Source organism: Ceratina calcarata, unplaced genomic scaffold (assembly GCF_001652005.2).
Source record: "Ceratina calcarata isolate Rehan_Ccalc_2016 unplaced genomic scaffold, ASM165200v1 scaffold9, whole genome shotgun sequence".
Lineage (NCBI taxonomy): Eukaryota > Metazoa > Arthropoda > Insecta > Hymenoptera > Apidae > Ceratina > Ceratina calcarata.
Window position 1 is genome coordinate 297,821 of NW_017180367.1, and position 20,454 is coordinate 318,274.

General features: G+C 46.7%; 1 protein-coding gene across 8 annotated transcripts in view; it reads right to left on the reverse strand.

The window, feature by feature from the left end:
- The window catches only part of LOC108631405 (latrophilin Cirl), a 338,358-nt gene that overhangs the window by 255,225 nt on the left and 62,679 nt on the right, over positions 1-20,454 (reverse strand). For 7 of the 8 annotated variants that reach the window (XM_018035309.2, XM_018035310.2, XM_018035306.2 and 4 more), the window contains exon 1: positions 8,470-9,384. The gene's annotated coding sequence lies outside the window, so the exon portion shown is untranslated. Of the gene's footprint in view, positions 1-8,469; positions 9,385-13,165; positions 13,217-20,454 lie in introns of those variants that run through there. The other variant, XM_018035307.2, reaches the window with a different exon arrangement.

Consider the following 20,454-nt stretch of genomic DNA (forward strand, 5'->3'; position numbering starts at 1 on the left):
CTGAAACCTTATTTGAATAGTAGTCGGCTAAAGATTCCAGTCATTAAATCAGACAGATTACTTATGTCAATACGCTGTTTCAAACAACATCATCGAGCCGTTAACAAACCAATCGGGGCGTTTCCCATTACCTCGAAATGGAAATACTGTCGACCGGACGTCAACTTTTTTTACAAATCCAATCACAAGAGTTTTTCTGTAGAATAATCGAGGTAAATCCTAGCCGCGTCGATTCATACGTGACGGGGATTTCCATGCAAATTCCCGGCGATCAAACAGCTTATAAATTGTGGCGATACGACGAAATACAGTTTTCAATAAAGAAGTAAAAGAGAAGAGCGACGCGGCGTCATTCAAAGGAGACCGTAATCGCGCATAAATTACGTCCCGGATGGAAACAGGTACACACGCGGGTAGTCAACGTTCGATGAAACGCGCGTCGCGACGCCTACGAGCCATCCGCATTTCCACGGAAATGAGAAGGAGAGAGACAGGCCGAGGTAAAGAGAATCTCATTTTTTGGTTCTGTTACCGGTGATGTGATTTCGCAAACGGGAGAGATTTATTTTACAAAATGTCAGTTGCACGCGCCGGGCGAGCCGGTCTGGGCCGGAGCGTCACATCCGTGCGCACGCGTAAAGAGCCAACGATCTGATACAATCCGATTAAAACCCTTGACAAACGTCTAGCTGACGCGCTTCGGACACACATATACGCGCCCCCATCGTGTTTTCTGCGGTTACGCGTCATCTGTGATTATGGCACGGAAGAGAAAATTTTACGGGACTCTGACACACGCGACGCACACATACATATGTCGTGCGGTAATAGCCGATGAGGAGAGCTAATTCAAGTGACACTCCCTCTATTTAGCAAGTATTCCTCTATTTGTATTCGTTTTGCAAGCAGTTCCTATTAAGCTATTTATGCCTGGCTCTTCCCAGATGCTAATAGCGTTTATCGAAGATTCATTGAAAGCAGACAGATCAAGCAGCAGATTCGTTGAGTGCAGAATATTAACGGTTAACGTCGAATCCTGTTCTATATTCATAAAGTACGAATCATTCATGCAACGATGATCTCGGTGATTCGTGATCATATGTAGTTGCGGATTAAATTGCAGATCGTGTGTATGGAGAGTAAAAATACGCGATGTTACGAATGTTTAGGAAAACGTGTAAGCAATTCGCATGACAGATTGTACGCGTGATATAATGAGAAATTAGTATGGTATTAAAATATTCGCGTAAACGGACCCTCTATATCATCTACCCGTGCAAAATATATTACGGTTAATTGTGGAATATGCAACGCACAGATAAATATAGCATTCGCCACGATAATCATGCATTGCCTATAGCGCGGCGTATAATAAAGGGGGTTACCACGGCCCTGCGCATCGATTCGAATCGGTAGGAATTTGCATTTTTATACGGTGCATCAATCGCGGGACCCGATGCAATTTAAAGGAGAACGACCTGGATACGCCGGGCGCCCGGGGTTCGTTGCGAAGCAAGCGTGCCGGGTTTATAAGGAGCAGTTCCGCGACTGTTTCGTCCTCGGAATCGGTTCATTTTTCGAGTCACGCGGTAATAACGTCGGAGCTGGCCGCGATGCGCGCCGATTACGCTCGTAACGCGCCGTTCCGTTGTGAAATTTAAATAAACTCTGTCAGAATAGACTGGGGCAGCGAGAAAAATGCGAACCTCGATGGGGTTCCCTTGCCCTCGCGCGAGTTCTCCACCGTTTTCGAGTACGAGAATCTCTCGCTGCAATCCCAGTGTCGTCTGTCGCGACTTAGGTATATATCTCGTCCCTAGGTATTGTACTTCCTCGCGGAGAGACGAGATTCGAGAAACGACGGACGGGTTGCAGCGAGAGAAAAGCTAGACGGTCGTGGTAGTCAAATTGACGGCTGGGAACGTGGTTCATATTTGAAGCCACGCTTCTATCGAAAGTAATGCTTTTCGTTGGTACAAGCCGGGCCAGATGGAAGTTCAGAGAATAGACAGTGCATGAGAAGAAAAAATTACAGATGATACAAAAGGATGCGCTTGTTGAGCATCCACGTCCATTGCAAATATCTTATGATTTATGTTCGTGAAAAATTGGAAAATTCCGAAATTATAGATTGTATTATAGGAACGCGTGTACATACGAAGAGCGGTTCGAAAACCATTCAAGGTACTTCGGATCGGTGTATGAGAAGCGTCATACGAAACGGGGAGCCGAAGAGGGAGATCGCGCCAGCCAGATGAGAGAAAAAAGAGTGAACAGCACAGGGAGAAAGGGAGCTAGCGAAAAAGAGAGAAGCGACCAAAGAGAAGGGCAACGGAGCCAAAGGATGCAAAACTTCCGAAAAAGAGCACTAGGTAAGCGTGAAGTGCGCCAATCACGGGCCGTTATTGGCGGCAATTATGATAATAGCATACCTCGAGCGAGAGCCTCTCGTACATGCATATACGTAGGTATACGTGTACGTGCACGCGCGACAGGTAGACACGCCGCGTTGCCGCCACGCCGACCAGAGCGGCTTCGAAGCCGAAGGAGAAGAACAGAGCCCCGTAGGGCCCTCGCGATCTACCGGCCTGTATTAATCACATAAATGGTTCATTGTGGCCTAGCAGTATCGCTATACAAGATAATTACGCGCGAATTACGTTTACGAAAAGATGGCCCTGCGATATCCCATCGCTTTGACGCTTATCAACCCAGAAACGACACGCTTTTAAGGGAATGAAGTCTGGCACAGGGCATAGTCAGTTTTTGAACTGCGCATAGGAATCTCGGAGACGTAAAAATAAAGCTCGATACTCGTGAACATATGGCGATAGATAATAGAACCCTTAAAACTTAAAAGATGAGTTCTTTTAAATGGCAAAATAAAATGTATCATATTTTAATCCATTGAATTCGTATGTACCTACTTATGAATGGAAACGAGACATTGTTGTACATTATCGCATAAAACCAGTTCTTTTTTGTCGAGATCATATCGAACTCACCCTACCAGGTTCATATAAAATAGGTATCGCACCCTGCCAGACTAGGGTAAACGTATTTAAGTACACTCGACGATGTTACAATTAAACTTATTTTCTCGCCGGGATTAGAATTTACTTCTATCAGCTGCACGTTAAACGTAACTGTTCGAAAAAGCGTAAACAATTTATTTTCAGTTACCCTAATAAGCAGTCTCGCGCGCCAGGAAAGGAGACGGGTTTCTCGAGTGATGGTGGCTTACGAAACGATGGTGGGTAAAAATTACGCAGCCGTTTCTCCGTCCACGGCACGCTGCAGCGTCGCCGTCTAATTGCGGGACAAAATCTCGAGATCGTCAGCGTTCTCGATAGCGATCCAAGTAGGTATCCGCTATCGGCGAACAGTTTCGCGTGTCTAATTGGACACATGTAGTTATTTGCCGCACACGCGTTCGATCGAGCGTGTTCAGAAAGTGCCACGCATACGTGCGTATACGACGCGCGTGTGCGTTTACAGGGAGCACCGCGAAGCGGTTTCGCACAAGGTAAGTATACATACACGGGCGAGGTAGCCCATAAAAGCTCGCGGACACCATTACTTTACAAACACGCCTCCTACATACGCAGCTACGTGCGTTCTTCCACCCGATAAGAGGCCGCTCGTACCCGCGTGCACACTCGGGATGTCACCGTGCATGGAGTATGCGTGCACGCGCGTAAAACGCATTGTGCTCCGAACTATTATTCCATCGGCGATTGACATTTGTCGATCAAGAGTAAAAATAGGGGAAATAAGAGACGTGTTTTGATGAATGAGAAAAATTAGTTAAGATGCAACACGTGATAATAAATTTGATCGAATCACTTAAGTCCTCTTGTAAAAGAAAGTTTGCACGCAAATATTTTTCGAGTGCGACAAAAGTTCGTAGAAAATTCTTATTGACTTTTTAACCCGGTTGCACGCGAACTTATAGGAAAACGGTTAAAATTTAAGATTTCATGGGTAGTATCATTGGAACAGTCATTTTCAGATAACTTTCTCGACTAGAGGCAAGGTTTCGATCGCTGTGCGAGTCCACAGAGAGCTTATACATGCGCCCCGAATCTCTAATGGGGTGAGGCCAGAGAAGAGCGGTAGAAGAGCGAATTGCAACTCGAACCTACCACTTAGAAGCATGCATGCCCGAGTAGGATAATGTTACGCATTTTCCGTACTCGTGCTCGCCAACTATTTCAAAGCACGGCACGGGGCCGTGAAAACAATCGATATCACGAAACCGCCAACGGCTCCGTACACCGTTACGTACACATATTCACCAGATAGTCTCTCGCTCTTGTCGCGTATCGAAACACCCGCGCCACGCCGACGCGCCGCGTTGCACCGTGTCACGCCGCGGAGTACCAGAGCTTTCTCGCGCCAGAAAAGCCGATAACGCGGCATCGTTAATAATCCTTGGGCGCCCCCTTCGTTCGGGCCACGTTCCGCGGAAATTTCGATAAAGCCAAGAGAAAACAATGCCGAAGCGCGCTACCTAGTTGCCTTGAACCCTAAAACTAAATATTGATCTTGCTAACCCTCGTTAACGTAACGAACGCGAACCCGGAGAACGGGTTTCTTCCTACGAGGATCGTTAAGAACCGTTCTAAACATAGTTTCAGACAATTTCGATTACGATCGGCTCGCGTTTTCGTTCGCAGGACTCGCGCGCGTTCGATCGTAATTTCGATACGCGACCAAGGTAATAACACGTATATTCCGGAGTAGGTAGGTAGGCAGGTAGGTAGGTGTGTGTACCATTGCGCAACAGTTTTGAGACGATTTTCCGTGGCGGATCGTCCCGGCGCTCGCCAGTAAAATCGTAAAACACATCCAACGGGTTCTCGACCTGGCATCTCGACAATAGTCGCCTGTAATCCCGCGGGAATTCAACAGTTCCGTGATTCGACACGGATGATTCCGAGGACCGAGCGCGTTTTTCTTCGCGACTCCACGCGATCCGACCACGTAGCGCGAGAAACGAACCGTGGGTCCACGGTTTAACGTTAATTTCCGATTCGATATGACGATTATCCCCGTACAATCTTTCTCCATCTCGCTCGGTCGCTCTTTCTCTTTCTTGTGACACGGACACGACGACGCGCGCTACGTTAGACAATGAACTGCCCTCGGGTTCTCAGGAACGGATCGCCGGCGTTGAGATGGAAACGAGACGAAGCGGGACGACGGAACGGCAATTACGCGTAATTCGCAGGTGTTGTGAGAAAATGGCGGTGTGGATGTGTTTGCAGCCTTAATCGCGGCAATTTTTCTGCCATTACTAAGTTTATCGGCACCGTGCGCGCCGCGTTCGACACGATACATATACGTATATACCTACCGGAGGCCGCGATTTTACATTATGATCGCGCGTCACGTCGATACCGCGCACACCGACATGCGAAAGGCAGAAAACTGGCTGAGCCGAACGCGAAAAATACCAGTGGACGCGTTACGTTCCACGGAGGCCAGGGAAACGTGCGAGAAACGTGTTATTGTATCGCCGAGTCTCGCTGGGAATTTCGTAACGGTCAGTTTCGGAGCATAATCGAGCGATGCCACTGACGGCGAAAATCGCTTCGACATCATTTCGAAATTCTAAACTCTGTGGGAATTTATAACTATGTGCAGTAATCGCTTCGTAACAATTACATAGCCTTCTCGAGGCTTTAAACGCTTTAATAAAGAAAATAATAATAATAATAATGTACGTATACGCTTAGTACTTTTAATAACTATCTAGAAATAGTTTTTCATGCACATACACACATAGAACGAAACTCCAATATTGGAGATACGAGACTGTAAATAATTCGGATTCTATGAAAAGCCCGGGAACACCCAAAATAGTTTCCAATAGATTGTTTGCTAGAACGAGTATTCGATTCACAACCGGTCCACATATCTGGTGTAATCTCCATTCTTTTTTAAGAGAACGTTACCGTCAGTAGAAATAAATATAGATCTACGATAAACAAATTTCTCAAACGGAATTCAGAGCCGACGATTATGATGTATTACTTCAGCTAATGAAAATCAATAATTATTTAACGAATAGCGGTTAAAACTGAAGCCCGCGGTTAAACGAAATTTCTCTTCCCATAAACGAGAGCAAAGAAGCAGATAGGTACCTCTGGTGTGTACGCCAGGATTGCAAAACGTTACTAGTCAATGGACGAACGATATTAAAACGCAGCCCCGTTTCTACTCGCGGGCGAAAGTAAATATGGTGAGATGGTGGTAACCGAGGGAGAAGCGGGTAGCCACTCGTTTCCCGAGAAATACGATCAAGCCCGAAACGGTACAGGTATTTCCTGTTTCCTCGTATATCTTCGCCACCTGCACCCGTTTCTCAACTTTTTCATCGGGATGTCTTCTGCATGTTTCATAAGGATTCTGCGCGGAGGTGTAAAAAACGGAATCGGGAATGAATCGGGGGTATAAATTAAGCGGTAAGCCACTGTCGGTGACGTCGTTTTAAAAGAAAAGGGATAAAAACGGCGAGGGAATAAACGGGGCACACGTGAGCGGCGCGCGTGCATGTGGTGGATTCGCGCGGAAAATCGACGCCCGAGCGTGCTTCGAGAAACCAAGTAAATAATTTTCACTTTTCGTTACATAATTCACGGCGGTTGGAGTCGAGCCGCGGTCGAGCACGTAGCTGTTTTAGATGCACGGTCACGTTTGTGCGTCTTCGCGGTCGGAACACGCGTGAAAACGCGATATTCCGACGGGGAATCTGAAAGATTAAGGCGGAGACGAAGAAAAGGGAGAGGAAAGAGTGGTGCGGTCTCGAGATCGGTATGGCGCGCGTAACGCTGTGAATCATTCGACGAAAACAGCGGCTCTTTAAGTTTAATTAGCTCGTCGTGACGACGAACGTTTGTGTAAACGAGCACGAACATGATCAACTTAACTGACCGGACAAATGAAAATCTACCAAGAAACACTGTCGCAGCACGTATTTCGGGCGCTTCGCTGAACGAATCATTTACTTATCCGTTCATAGGAATTAAACGAATTTCGGTAAAATCGAGTATGCCTGAGAGAATCGAGAACACGTCGGAGTACCAGATTCCGGAGAATGGGACAGACGGTAGACATCAAACGATGCGATTTTCCAATATTCCCACTACGCGAGTCTGTACACAGCAGTGCGTTCGATGCCAGACATGAAAAAAGCTAGGGTTCGCGACCTTCGGTGAGAAAAACAGTTGGCATCAGTACGAATTCAGTCTTCTCGTGAGAGAAGCACGCTTTTCTGGGAGTCTATGAAAAGACTGAGGTCAAGTCACCCGTTCCAGAAAACAATGAGAGACGAAGCACGGAACCCCGGCGCGACGGCAAATGTCACCGAAGGCCGAGCGGTCACAGCGAACGTCACGATCCTCACCGTTACCCTGAATCCACGAGCGCATTCTTATCTGACGGAATTCCGAGCCGAGGTTTCTGTTTATTAAACACAATGTGTTCGATATATCCGTGAGAGTTTGGAACGAGAACAAGAGACGAGCCACAAAAGAGAAATAGGGTACACATCACAGAATACTGTCTCTAATCGCTCTACGTGCTCCAATATTGATATAAATGAATCACACGCGTCGCTCCTCTCGAGAGGCTTTCGATCACCAGCGTCACCTAAATTCCCACCAACTTCGATCGGAAGTTTCTTACGGTCGGCCGTAACTTATTCTCCCCGAGGGGCAGTCAGCGGCACGTAGTCTTCAGTCGGAGCTACAAAATTTCACGAGTTTTGTACACGGAATCGAGGATCTATCGATGTGCGAAGCAATCGATGCTGCTAGGTTCGCGGTTCGACTCTATGCGTTCGGTTAAGAACTACGGATACGCCAAGTATCGACAGATCTTTCACTCGATACACGAACACTGACTGATTCAACAAACAGATTGTACAATTTCCCAAATTCGGACACATTTTAAATGAAACGCGGTAGATAACCAAGGCAACCGTTTGTCTTTGTGAATTTTGAGGACGCTCCCGAGCGACAATCGTCGCTGCGGTACAACGTGTGCTTTGCGAGGTCAAGCGGTGCTTCAAAACGGGCACATAGATTCCAGAGTCACGTGTACAACACGTTCGTAGTTACCACGAGCTTAAGCACGGCGGTTGCAAAGCTTTGAGCATTGGATCGTAAAACGAGACCTAATACGAGGTCTTCCCGCGGGACGTGTCAAAGTCACCGGGTACCGTCGCTTCTCGTGACCTTTGCTTCCACGACAGAGGATACCGTGTGCACGCTGCCACAAGAGTTCACCTTCTCCTCTCGGTCTTTGCACGTTTTATTTGTAAAGAGGACCACGACCGACAAGTTCCGTTCGTCGGCACCGTTTCAAGGAAAGCGCGGGAACCACCCACCGCGAATTTAACTACGGAATCGATCGCGCACCGAATAAACACCGATCAAATACAACTTGTTACATGTTACTTACAAGATGGAAGACGAAGACGGCGTGGTCTGTGTACATCGCACGAAAGATTTTAACCGGAACACACAGAACTGTCACTGACACATGAGAAGCACTCAGGTTTCGTGGCTATCCAGATGGACCAGGCTATATGAAGTGAACAAAAATCGACCACGACGTGGACACGATGGAAGGGATCCTTCGGCCGCAGCGAATCACACCGTACTTCCGTAGAATCGGTGAACCGATCGGATCAAGCGTCCGACGGCTCAGCGGCGTCCTCGCTTCTCTCGCCAACCTCGAGAGCTTGAAGAAGCAAGTGGTCCTTCGATAGATAAATCCTCCCTTCCTGTTCGTCGATCCCGCACACAGCCAACCACCAGGAACAACGTGTTCCTCGTATCCGCTTCGGTGAATGATACAACTCTTCACTGGTCGGTTTATCTCTTTTTACTTTGCTAGTTCACACTGCGCTCGAATCCGAGGTGTATATCCTCGGCTGTGTAAAACCGAGCAACCGAAGTACGCACCAATTTTTCTTCACCCAGTACACACGAAAAACGAAACGCGACAAATACCCACGAGAGAACCAGCTTCCGCGCACCGTACATCGAATCGTTTCACCCCGATTCGCAGAGGATAATAGCGGATATAGATCGTTTCGGTCCGCACCCGAAGGAATTTCAATCTCAACCACTGTAAAACCGCCGTTGCTCCGATTCGATCTCACTACCGCGTATCACGTATTCCACGAGTCTTCATAACGTCGGTGACTAACGGGAACACGCGTTTCGTAGACACACTACCACGCTATCGATCGTAGTTGAAAAGTCACCGGGTCCCGAAGAACGAAGCAAATGAGAAAACTATCATACAGCTCGCCGCGAGGTGATCGTCCACGAGGAAGAACGACGAACACACTCCGATCCGCTTCCAGCGGCGTCGACGGAGAAACTAACCGAGCACAGGGGACGAGAGAGCGTCGCCCCCCCACCACGACCTCTCGTCGCGCACCCCCACCAACTCTGTTAGTCGAGTGATTCCCCTCTCGCGCCTAGTCATCCACCCCATCACCTCAATCCACGGCAACCAGCTCGCTTCTAGCCACCGCTTGCCCCTCCGGTGCCTTCCCTCTCGCTTGGGAACCCGCCCGAACGTATTTTCCATCCCTTTACCCAGGTTTACCCGTTCTCTCGCTCTCTCCGTCCCACTCTCCTTCTCTATCTTCCTCCCTCGCCCATCCATCCTGCCCTCCAGTTCTGGTTTCCCTCCATACGTCCTCTCACCGTTTCCAGAGCTCTCTCTCCCTCTACCATTCTCGCTCACTCGCTCGCACACTGCGTTTGCCCTCGCCGCTGAACTCTCAAGGTGGAGGCACTCGGCGACCGGAGGAGATGCGCTCTCTTGGTACATATCTTCTCTCGTTCTGACTCTCGCTCGCCGACGTTTCTCTGTGTGCGCACGACTGTGCGTGCGCCCAGGCTGTATTCAGGTGTAGTTCGGTGCGGAAAGGTGAACCGTTAGATGCTGAGATCGGAGGGTATTCTAATCGTCACGGAAACGATGCGGAGTCCTTATATTATCACGTGTTTCGGATGATCGTACCAAAGGGTGGAAATCCGTATAAATTTTTTAATGATCTCTCGACGTATTACAATCATTAATAAATTATCGAACAGTTCTTCAAGTGCTTGTTTGATAAAGATATCTCGGGTTAAATTCAGTTCATTACGAGGAATAGTTGAGTAGGAGCATGAAAAGATTTGTCTGCTTTGTAAAAGATGGATGTCTTCACGTTTAATTCAATACTCATTTCAATTTGTAAGAGATTGTTTTCGAAGATACGAGTGACAATACGGACAAAACGCAGAAATAATTCGAGCGATTTTATTCTCGTAGCTCGTTCCTCTCTGAACAATTCGATATCGAACTACTTACTGCTGTCGATATCGAGTCGTCTCGTTTGACCTGATTGCTTTATCTCACTAAGTTCGTTGTACAATTAAAGGTTACGGACGATTACATCCTTTATTCATATGTATATTGAATGTCATTGTTTCAATTACACGATATTTTAACAGTATTCGTGCTTCGAGCAACTTGCTAAACGATAAACAGATCCTATTACCCGAAAGTCTGGACCATCTTCTTCTCCGTCACTCATCACCGTACACTGATCCAGGGTAAGTCTCCTAAAGCGTCCGGGAGAGGAAGACCGCGCTTGTAAAGCGTCCGCGAAAACCGCGCCGGCCACGTAACCGAGCGTGTATACACGCCCGGTTTCGTGAAATATGTCGCGTCCCCGAAATTTATTCATCCGTATCTCTTGCGAACGGTGAAAACCGCCCCTGGACAAAGGAGCACCCCTATGCATCTCGAGGTATCGCATAAACAACCAAGATCGCGATCTTCCTTGAGAATGTACGACTCACCCCCACCTACCAGCCCTCCGTTCTCGCGCGCGTCACCGCATCTCCTCGGAGCGCAGCTTTTCAGAGTGCGAGCGAATTTCACAAAAGAGAGGCTATCTCCCGACTGCATGTTTCCTTCTCTCTCCCGCTAATCCCAACAGTCCATAAATACAGAAAGGGAGTTTATTCTCCGAAGGGTCGTTTACAGGATCACAGTTGTATCCTGACACGGGCCGATGATGCTTTAATCCGAACTGCGCTATGCGCGGAAGGGAGTGTCGCAGAATTTGCTGACATCGTTTTCGAACGAACGGTATCGTTTCGATTAGCCTGAAATCGCTGTTATCCCACGAGAACGGCACGGCGCAAGTTGAATAATAGTATACAACGTACGTGTCTATAACGCGCGAATGATTTCATACAAAATTGAATGGATCGAACAAGGGAGAGTTATAGAAAATGACCGTCCTAGCTGCAGTTTGATGCGAGACATTTGAACAATTGTTAACGTGTCCCCGCGCCAAACTTGTCATTACCAACGTTGAAACACAGCGCGAAAGCTCGCGTCGAGCAGGGGCGTTAGAAAGCCAATTCCTTCAGAGATGCCTTGCAGACAATTGTGCAATGCAAATGCCGTCATGTTCGAGTTTGTTACGTAAATTGTACGTAAAACACGATCCACGTGAACGCGAACCAAAGTCTCACCCAGAAATACCAATAATGCACGATTCCTTGGCCTGTTTCACGCTTGATCTATCTTAAGGACAAATCGCGCGTACTCGTTACCATGAAATCGTAGGATATTATAATTTTCCGCTCTCTCCGACGTTTATGCAATCGGTTCTCGAGTGTTATCCATAGTTACACGGAACGAGTTATCAGCGAGTCGCAAGGAACTTCACGCGACGAACATCGAGTACGTGTTCCTGAAACGCGATTCGGTTGGTCGACGTTGAATACCGCTACTTACACTGGGTGCATCAACATATTCCACGCAAACTCGACGGGCTTCCAGTCGATGAGACGCGTGCTTTCACACTTCACGAATCTACGACAATCGTCACCGTCTAACATCCACAGCGGCGCAACAGCAGCTGCCTGAAACGATTTCGGGCGATGTTTGCCACAGAGGAAGAAGAGCGCGACGAGGTTTCGCATTCTTCGTTAATCTCCATGAACCGTAGCCGTGTATTGACTACTTTTTCACGGTTCGTTTCGGAGTTTCCGATTGTGGAGCTCGCAAAATGAGAAAATTGAATGCATCTTGTCCCTGAATAAGCGAAACACGGATAATTCATCGTGCGTTCTAAAGCAATTAGCAGGCGAACATTACTTGAATTAGTTCCACACATTCGGTATTGGTTTACAACTCTTCTAGTTCTACCATAGGATTTGTATATAAGACGTATTTATAAAATCGAAGAAATTGTAACGAGGGAGAAAATTCTACAGTTTTTATGCTGTGCTCTGTCATACAAGATATTTTCTTCCATTTGTTAAGAAAAAGAATGCGTAGTATGGAATAGCTTGGGGAAAATCGATGCTGAAAATTCACTTTGTCTGGTGGAGTGTATTTAAACTTGAAAAGAAGACACGTAATAGTTCCCGAGTTCCGGGTGAGGACAACGTATAGACACGTGGAATATGTAACCGCAGGTCTTTAATCACTTCCCTACCTGAGTCTTTTACGCGTTTTGCGTCAGTGTGTTTTATAGAAGTGAACATCTGGCTAACGTATTAAACCTTACGCACGTTTGATTCTCAGACTAGGTTAGCTTATAGGCTGTAGCTACCATATTCTACGTTCGACAGATGTACCTGAATTTTCTTAAGCAGCGTGAGTACTTATCAATACCATATGTGAACCTATTTTAGTAGTTATAAAACCATTCACCTGTTTCCTCAGTGAATAAGCAAAGTATTTTTCTATAGAAAAAGTGGACATAATCTCAGTCAGTAAATTGATTCCAACTTCTCTTGCAAATAGAATGCCTTGAACCTTGGCCGAGCAATCTAAGCATTACCGACTCCGTCGACTCGTAATAACTTCATTTACAACGCCTTTCCGTGACAACCTCGACTACAACCGTCCTGCTTCATGGGAAAAGATTCCGTTTGTCAGACTGTGATCGAACCGATGCAGCTCCGACGATGAACGGGCTTCCACCGCGTAACGCATAACCGGAATACACGGTGACACGGCGAAAAACGATGGAACAGTCCACCGATACGATCTAGTGGTCGCGACATATCGATTAAATATCAACTGCGGCGCATTCGCTGTATAAGTATGCATGTAGGGTACTCACGCAATTTTTCCACGCTCCGTCCGGCTGGTCCCGCGAGTCGTTGACGGGAGTCTGGAACAGAAAACGAGTCGGTCATTAACGCTGTATCGGAGCCAGCGAACAACTATTTATACGACTTCGCGTACAGCCGCCGTGCCGCGCAGTTACTTGCACGGTGCTACGTGAGAGATCGAATCTCGAAACCCGTCCGTTGTACCGGGAGATAGCTATGGTTCATTTAAACGCGTCCCTCCTTAATCGTACTATTTATTTCATTATAATCCGGTCGGAGACGGGACGATGCTGCGGCGTACTGTACCGTCCACACGCGCGCACCGGGCGAGGATAATTCTTTGACGGGTGCAGCTACGTACATGCCTATGGACCGTGCACAACAGGTGGAGAAAAGAGAAGCATCCCGATCGATGCGGTTATGTCGAGCACATATTCGTGTAATGGGAACGGCAGCGACGATATCCCAACCGATATCCTATCCTAGGGATCTGTATGGTCATCGTGTCCAAGATACTGGGAACATTGTACCAGATTATCGTAAGGTTTTGCATTCGAGGGATTTCAGTAATCCGTTCTCTTTGTGTAATCCCATTATCGGCCGTTTTCCTTACGGTAACGCGACCTCCACATTCTACGGGATGATCTGTCCACGGAACTGACCTCCTTCGGCAACCAATTTGGTTAGCACAATCGCGAATTAAAAATCCTGACTTTACTCTTTAAATACTACTTACCAGATAGTACGTACGTAGTAGTAATGGTGTCTATAAAATCATGAATACATACGAACGTTGTCGAATATGCAGGGTTACACCTCGTTTGAAACGATCTAATGCAATCGCAAACGATAAATCGATACGAACAAGCGTCGTCTATCGGTATGTTCCGTAGACGACCGTTTATTTATCTGTCTCGTCCGGCGGAATAACATTTTACATAAATCAGTGATTAATTCCGTGGAATTGGTACCGCGAGCTGCTCCATTGATCGTTCAAACACAGGCACGCTGGTCCCATGTACACGATAGGAACGCGTACGTGCGTGGTCTGCCGTCCACGTGGCGATACAACCGGCTTTCTCTCTTCCTCTCACCGGAGTTCCCCGGAATAGGGATTGTGACACGTATCGGATGCATTCATTTCGCGTAGGTAACGTATCACTCAACGCTGCTACCGACTACCTACAAATGCCGAAAGGCAGACACACCACGCTGTATACTGCATAATATACACGTTTGTACACGCGCACATAAAGGCACGCTGTTAGATTTGTATACGGATGTATAATGAGCTCGTGGGACCGAGGCGGCGGCCCTTTCGAAGACCCTCCCTACGGGGCAACGAAGATCCACTCTGAATCGAAAGGGAACCAGCAGAGCAGGCTGGGAGTGGTGCCAAATTAATGAGAGACCATCTAGCTCTAACTGTTTGTTTTTCGGCGAGATCAGGCCTTCGAGAAAATACGCTGTCGCTACACAACGCAGGGAACGGCCGAGTCCGCGAATGGTTTAGTTTCGCAAGCCTTATTCCGATGACTCTCGGTAAAAATGAATTTGATTAATTCTGCTCATTCTCGTTTGTTGTTATTTGTTTAATAAGAATTCGATCGATTCGTCACACGCTATCGATTATTCCCGACTGGTGATAATCATGGTCATTTAATTGGCGATAACGTATGGAGAGAAATGATGGCGATAAGAAAAACTCGAGCGGAAACATTTTTCAGAACGAATCGACGAATAGCGGCGGTCGAGAGGTAAATGGACCGGAATTAGCCGCGGTCAGTCACACAATGCGAGAACGCGTACCCGGTCGTGCATTAATTCGACGGAACGCATCGTTTTCTGTAATTCGCGGCCATAAATTAATCCGGCCGCGTATTAACGATGCACAAATTACACGCGCGCCCGAGATATTTAATCCCGAAGACACGCTGTAATTATCGTGGGTCGCGCGCGACGCCCGACTTTTTTCATAAATGGATCCCCGGCTAACGCGATGTAACGCATTTATAACGGGCCTCGATGGTAGCCCGGGACACGAGCACCCATGGAATTACCGGCTCCTAATGTCGTGTTTTTTTCAAGGCACGCTCCCGCAGCACCCGGGGACCTTGCTCCCATCGCGCCTCACTTTCACCGCTCTTTGCTCCGGACTACCATTCCGAGAGGAAATTAGGCAGGAATCTCTGGTGCCTCGTCATCGTTTCACCCCGCGTTTTTATCCTATCTTTCCCTACGTGCCATTTTGTACTTCCGTCCTATTCCCCTCATCAATCGATACTTTACGCTGTTGCTTATTGCACCTCAAATACTGTTAATTATACATAAAGTTCATCGCCGTTCCTTTTTTTGCTGTTATCCTCTTCATTAGATGCGCTTTAATAGAGAATTAAAAGAGATATTAAATCAGTCGTTTTATTATTTCTCTTGTGGTATTTATTAACTAATAATAACTTCGCGAATATCTTCTTATATTACATCTGCGCTGTTAATTACAAAACGCCATGGATGGGATGAGATCATCATACGCAATCACGGTGGAGATAGCGAATTCTGAAAACTATGCACTTAAACTTCGATATAACGTGCAATTACGCACAATTATTATAACACCGGGAACGTCTTCTGCGCTGCTACGTATTTATTAGCGTAAATGATGGTACACGCCATGTACTTCCTTCAGAAGTGCATTCACTCGAATCGCGGCGCGGTACGCTTCTTGCCAACGATTTATCGATTATGTCCGTCACGTTTCACGCTAAAAACCATGAAACAGTATCGTTCTAGTTAAACCATACATCCTCTTTGTTTGTACTTTAACATCGACGCTTGACGACGGATTTAGATTAAAATCGTTTTTTCACATCGCTGTGAATGCTTGTAAGCCTCTAAGTATTCCCACGTCGAGCGATTACATTCATCCAATAATCTCAGTTATAATATCGTTTGGAAACACACGAGACGATATCTTTAAAATGATTTAACAGTCTATTATACAATAAATGAATGATCGGAAGATTATCTCGCTTCGATGTCGACAGTCGAGATGAAAAATTCGCGAATCACGATTTTATTTCATTTGTCGTTGACAGATTTCGCGAGGGAGACAGACAGAAAGCTTCGTCGCTTTTCACGAGCACGAGCGTCATTCAGTATTTTTGCACGTGACGTGTCTACGTACGCTACGCAGCGACTGATTAATCGAGATCCTCGATTCCACGTATTCCTCATTCACGGTCCACCGAAGGATCGACGAACTCCTCGTGAAGCGATGAAAAGTTACATTCAAAGCTGGAAGGGAATAAACGCGACTCCCTCGTGAGCGAAGATGTTAAGCGGCGACGCGGTCGTGGCACTTTCATCCAGCCTGTTGGTCCAAGGACGATTTGTTCCTATTAGCGGGTCTGTGTTAATCGTCACGGTCGTATAAACTCGCCCGCTAATGAGTCGACATATAATCCTCTACTCGCAAACGAATGCCGTCGAGACGAGAGCGATGAGACGATACCTGGGCTCATATTAATTCAAGGATCCCGGCGCGTAAATCTCGATTCGACGAAACTTACTGTACGCTAGGTTTGATAACCATTTTAAGCGACAAATTACTCGCTACCGTCGTAAAAGCCGTTCTTCTTTGTGTAAACAACACGGGGGAAATGAACAAACCGTTTTATTGCCGTGATTACAACTTCGACCGATCTTGAACCCTTTTAACTTGAAATTTAACTCCACAGTATTATGATATAGTTAATTATTTATTACGAAATGGTAATTTTATTTCGTGAAGTATTAAAGAATCAAGGCAGTGCTGATGATATTATTTTTTCTGTTTTTTTTTTTTTTGTGACAGTCGAGAACACGCGAATCGTTGAATGAAACGTCGATAATTATTTTTGCCGATCAATTAATAGAGAATTTTCTCATAAAAGGTAGTAATTGCGCCTGGATGCGCGATGCTCTCGGCAAAAACAAGCCCTCGATCACGCCTCGAATCCAACAACACCTGGTTGTAACGCGAGATTACTTCTATTTATCGATTTCTGGCTCCGGTTTTTTCGGTTAAACACGCTTCGGAGGAGGAAAGACTCTCGTCGTTGACCGATTCGCTTCTCAAAACTTACCGGTCTCTCGCTCAACGAACATATTTTTATTCATCGTGTCCCCGCGCATCGGTGAAATCTTCCTCGAAACGAAACACGAAATGTCACTTACTTGGAAACATCATACCTCCGTACCTATCCTCTCGCTGTCTACACTTCTCGCTCACTTGTACGCTTTTCTTATTCCACATTCTTCTCGTCGACTGATCAATGCCTGCAGCGTGAGACGTACGAACGTGTGAAGCCAGCCGCGAGATTCTTATTGCAATGGTATTCAAGGTATTTGCACTGACGCCGTGACGATTTCAAACACCTGCGATTGGTCTTCTGTATCTTTAATTTTTATTCGTAAATGTAAAGCATGACGGTAGCAGTTAAGGATCGAAGCTTTTTGCAGTCTCGTGAACAGGGCAAAAGTAGGAAAGTCGATCTCTCTCGTTATGGAGAAAGCTTGTCCCGGATACGAATGAACGGTGAATAGCAACTAGGGTCGTTGATTACCGAGGAAAGAGAAGGGAGAGGAAAGGGGTGACGCCGACAAAAGGCGGTTTGACGAAGGAAATGTTAACAAGGGTGCTTCTGTTTCCTAGGACGTCAGAATCTGCGTGCACACGGTAGGTGCGGTGCGGTCGGTCGCCGTGCATGTTTGCCACCCGAATCAGCTCCTCTTTATACGATTGGTATATCGTGCACTTTTATTAAGCCCCGAATTCAGAATAATCAACGCTAAATTCGAGATCGCCAAAGGTATTCCTCGTCGCGGCTGTCATACATGCGTTATTTCTCTTCTGATTGTGAGACTAGACCTTTGACAACCGGTGACCCGTTCCAGACCACATGTGAAGATTCAATAATTTTCAATTAGTCTAAAAAGAACCGCCGCACCGTGCCACTGAGCGAACGCTCGGCCGAATTTTAATTCGAGCCTTGTTTCGAATCCTTTTTGCCCTTTTTTACCCCTTCGACATTCGTCGCTCTTTGTTATGGCATCATGTACTCTGTACAGACTACAAGCGATCGTACAACGCCGTTGTCGAACGAACCAGCTTTGTTACACCTATTCACCGCTCGCCGGTGAATAGTCTCGGACTGCTTCTGAACAGATAGACCATCTATGTACATATAGTCGCATTGTTCGCGGGGCAAACAGCGTTTGCGTTGTGCTTGATTGCTGAATAATATCGTACAGTAATATTGACCGATATTATTAATACCAGTAAACAATATTCTGGATTTACAGGTACAATATTAACCAGGTACAATGTTAGACGCATTCTCGGTAACGCACAATCTCTGCACTTGTCGAACGACACAGTCGTCAAATACAATTACAGATGCGACAAATTTCCACCATATGTATTTCCAGGTAAATGGTTGCGCATTTATTCAACGACTATATTCGAAACGATACTGATCGTTGAACGCAATCACTGTAACGCACGAACGGAGGACAGATATAGAGCCCGATTACACTCGAGTAATCATCGGTGATCACTTTCATCGTGCACCACGAGCGATTACGGTTACGTGATTGTGTCGAAAATACTCGTGGTACGCCAAGTGCCTACGTACGCCTATTACTCCTCTCGGCTCGTACCCGCTACGCCGCGGTTTCTTACGGAATAATCGTCGGAGAATCGCTTTCATCCGGAAAGGAAGTGTACGTACTATCGATACATCTGGGGAATCGAGGTGGTTCGCGCAGATACGCTCCGAGGTGCTCGGCTCGGAGATGCGCATCGAAACGACGCGATGGGGAAGGCTTTAATAGACCCAGCGAGCGTGCACAGGTGTGCGCTCTGCGCTGTTGTATCTCGACGCGATGCTTTCGCAACTGTGGTGCATTGGTGCAGCGCACAATAAACCAATGTGTATCCGAAGGGGCTTAACTAGACGAACTATTCCACGCAGTTTCTATTAGTAAATCAGCCGCACACTGCATGGCATAGATAACGGGCCCCCGTAGCGGAGTTACAATACCGCCGATGCGGAAACTTAATTAAGTATATATTAATTAAAATTCACACCGCCGCGATGAGATGATGCAGCTAGTGCCGCTATGTGTAGTCACGATACACCCATTGTGTCAACGTTCCGCTCCCAACCGCCCACTCGTCACCTCCGCGCGTGTTTTGTCGCTATGTGTTGTTCTTCATTTACGATCAGTCAAGAAAAATCGAACCGTCTTTGCGTGAAATCACATTTCTCGTAGTCGCCAATACTTACTAGATTTTAAACGAATTAATCGATGCAATTAAATAACAGACTTATTGGATCGCGTTTTATTTATCTGTTACGACGTTAATTTTGTCTATGCAACGGAACGCGTCACGGGTACCACGAAATTTATACCGTGACACAATCGCAGGTTGAGAATGGAGAGAAGAGAAAGAATGCCGAGGAGCCGACGAGGAACATGGCGATTCGGTGGACCAAGGCTGTTTAAAGCTCGACGACCGCGTTCACTCCTTATCGCGTACACATTGTAAGTACGTACAGTTGATTCTCGTTTTGCATAAAATCGAGGCGACACCGCGGCTCCTCGGCTCCCGGTTTGGCTTGCACGAGCGCCTGCGTGCAGGTACACGCACTCACGGACGAACCCACACGACTCACCCCGGGTTGCACACGAATTTCTTTTACGGCCAGTTACTGAAGACATTAAAGTCCACCGAGGGAGGCGGAGGGAGAGCAAGAAGATTTGGACGGTCGGATGCCGTGGGGTCCTCCGCTAACAAGACGATCTTTAAAGGAGGAAAGCGTTTCCCCAATCACCAGTTAACATCTTCGTCTCGTACTCGCGCGGCCGACCGCCGCTGCTTGTGAATATATTCATGAGAAACTGACGCCACTATCGACCGCGAGCCGTCGAAACTTTCTCGGGCCCGACGCCCGTTTCTTCGGATCGCGACGCAATGCGAGTATGTACGCTCGGAGTGTGCACCAACCTTCTCCAAGCGAATGCGGTACCCTTGATCAAACCGATCCCGATCGAGAGTTGAAAATGAGCATGATGTTAAGAACGCTTTGATATTACAGAATAGTTTCTAGATAACCCGACACAATCTTATTATGTTTGAAACATGCATAATATAGAGTTTTTCAAACGTATTTAAGCTCAATTATCTATATTGTGAATTGCTATTTCAAACACTTGAACCGATGTAAACTACTGTCAAGAAAGAGATGACAAA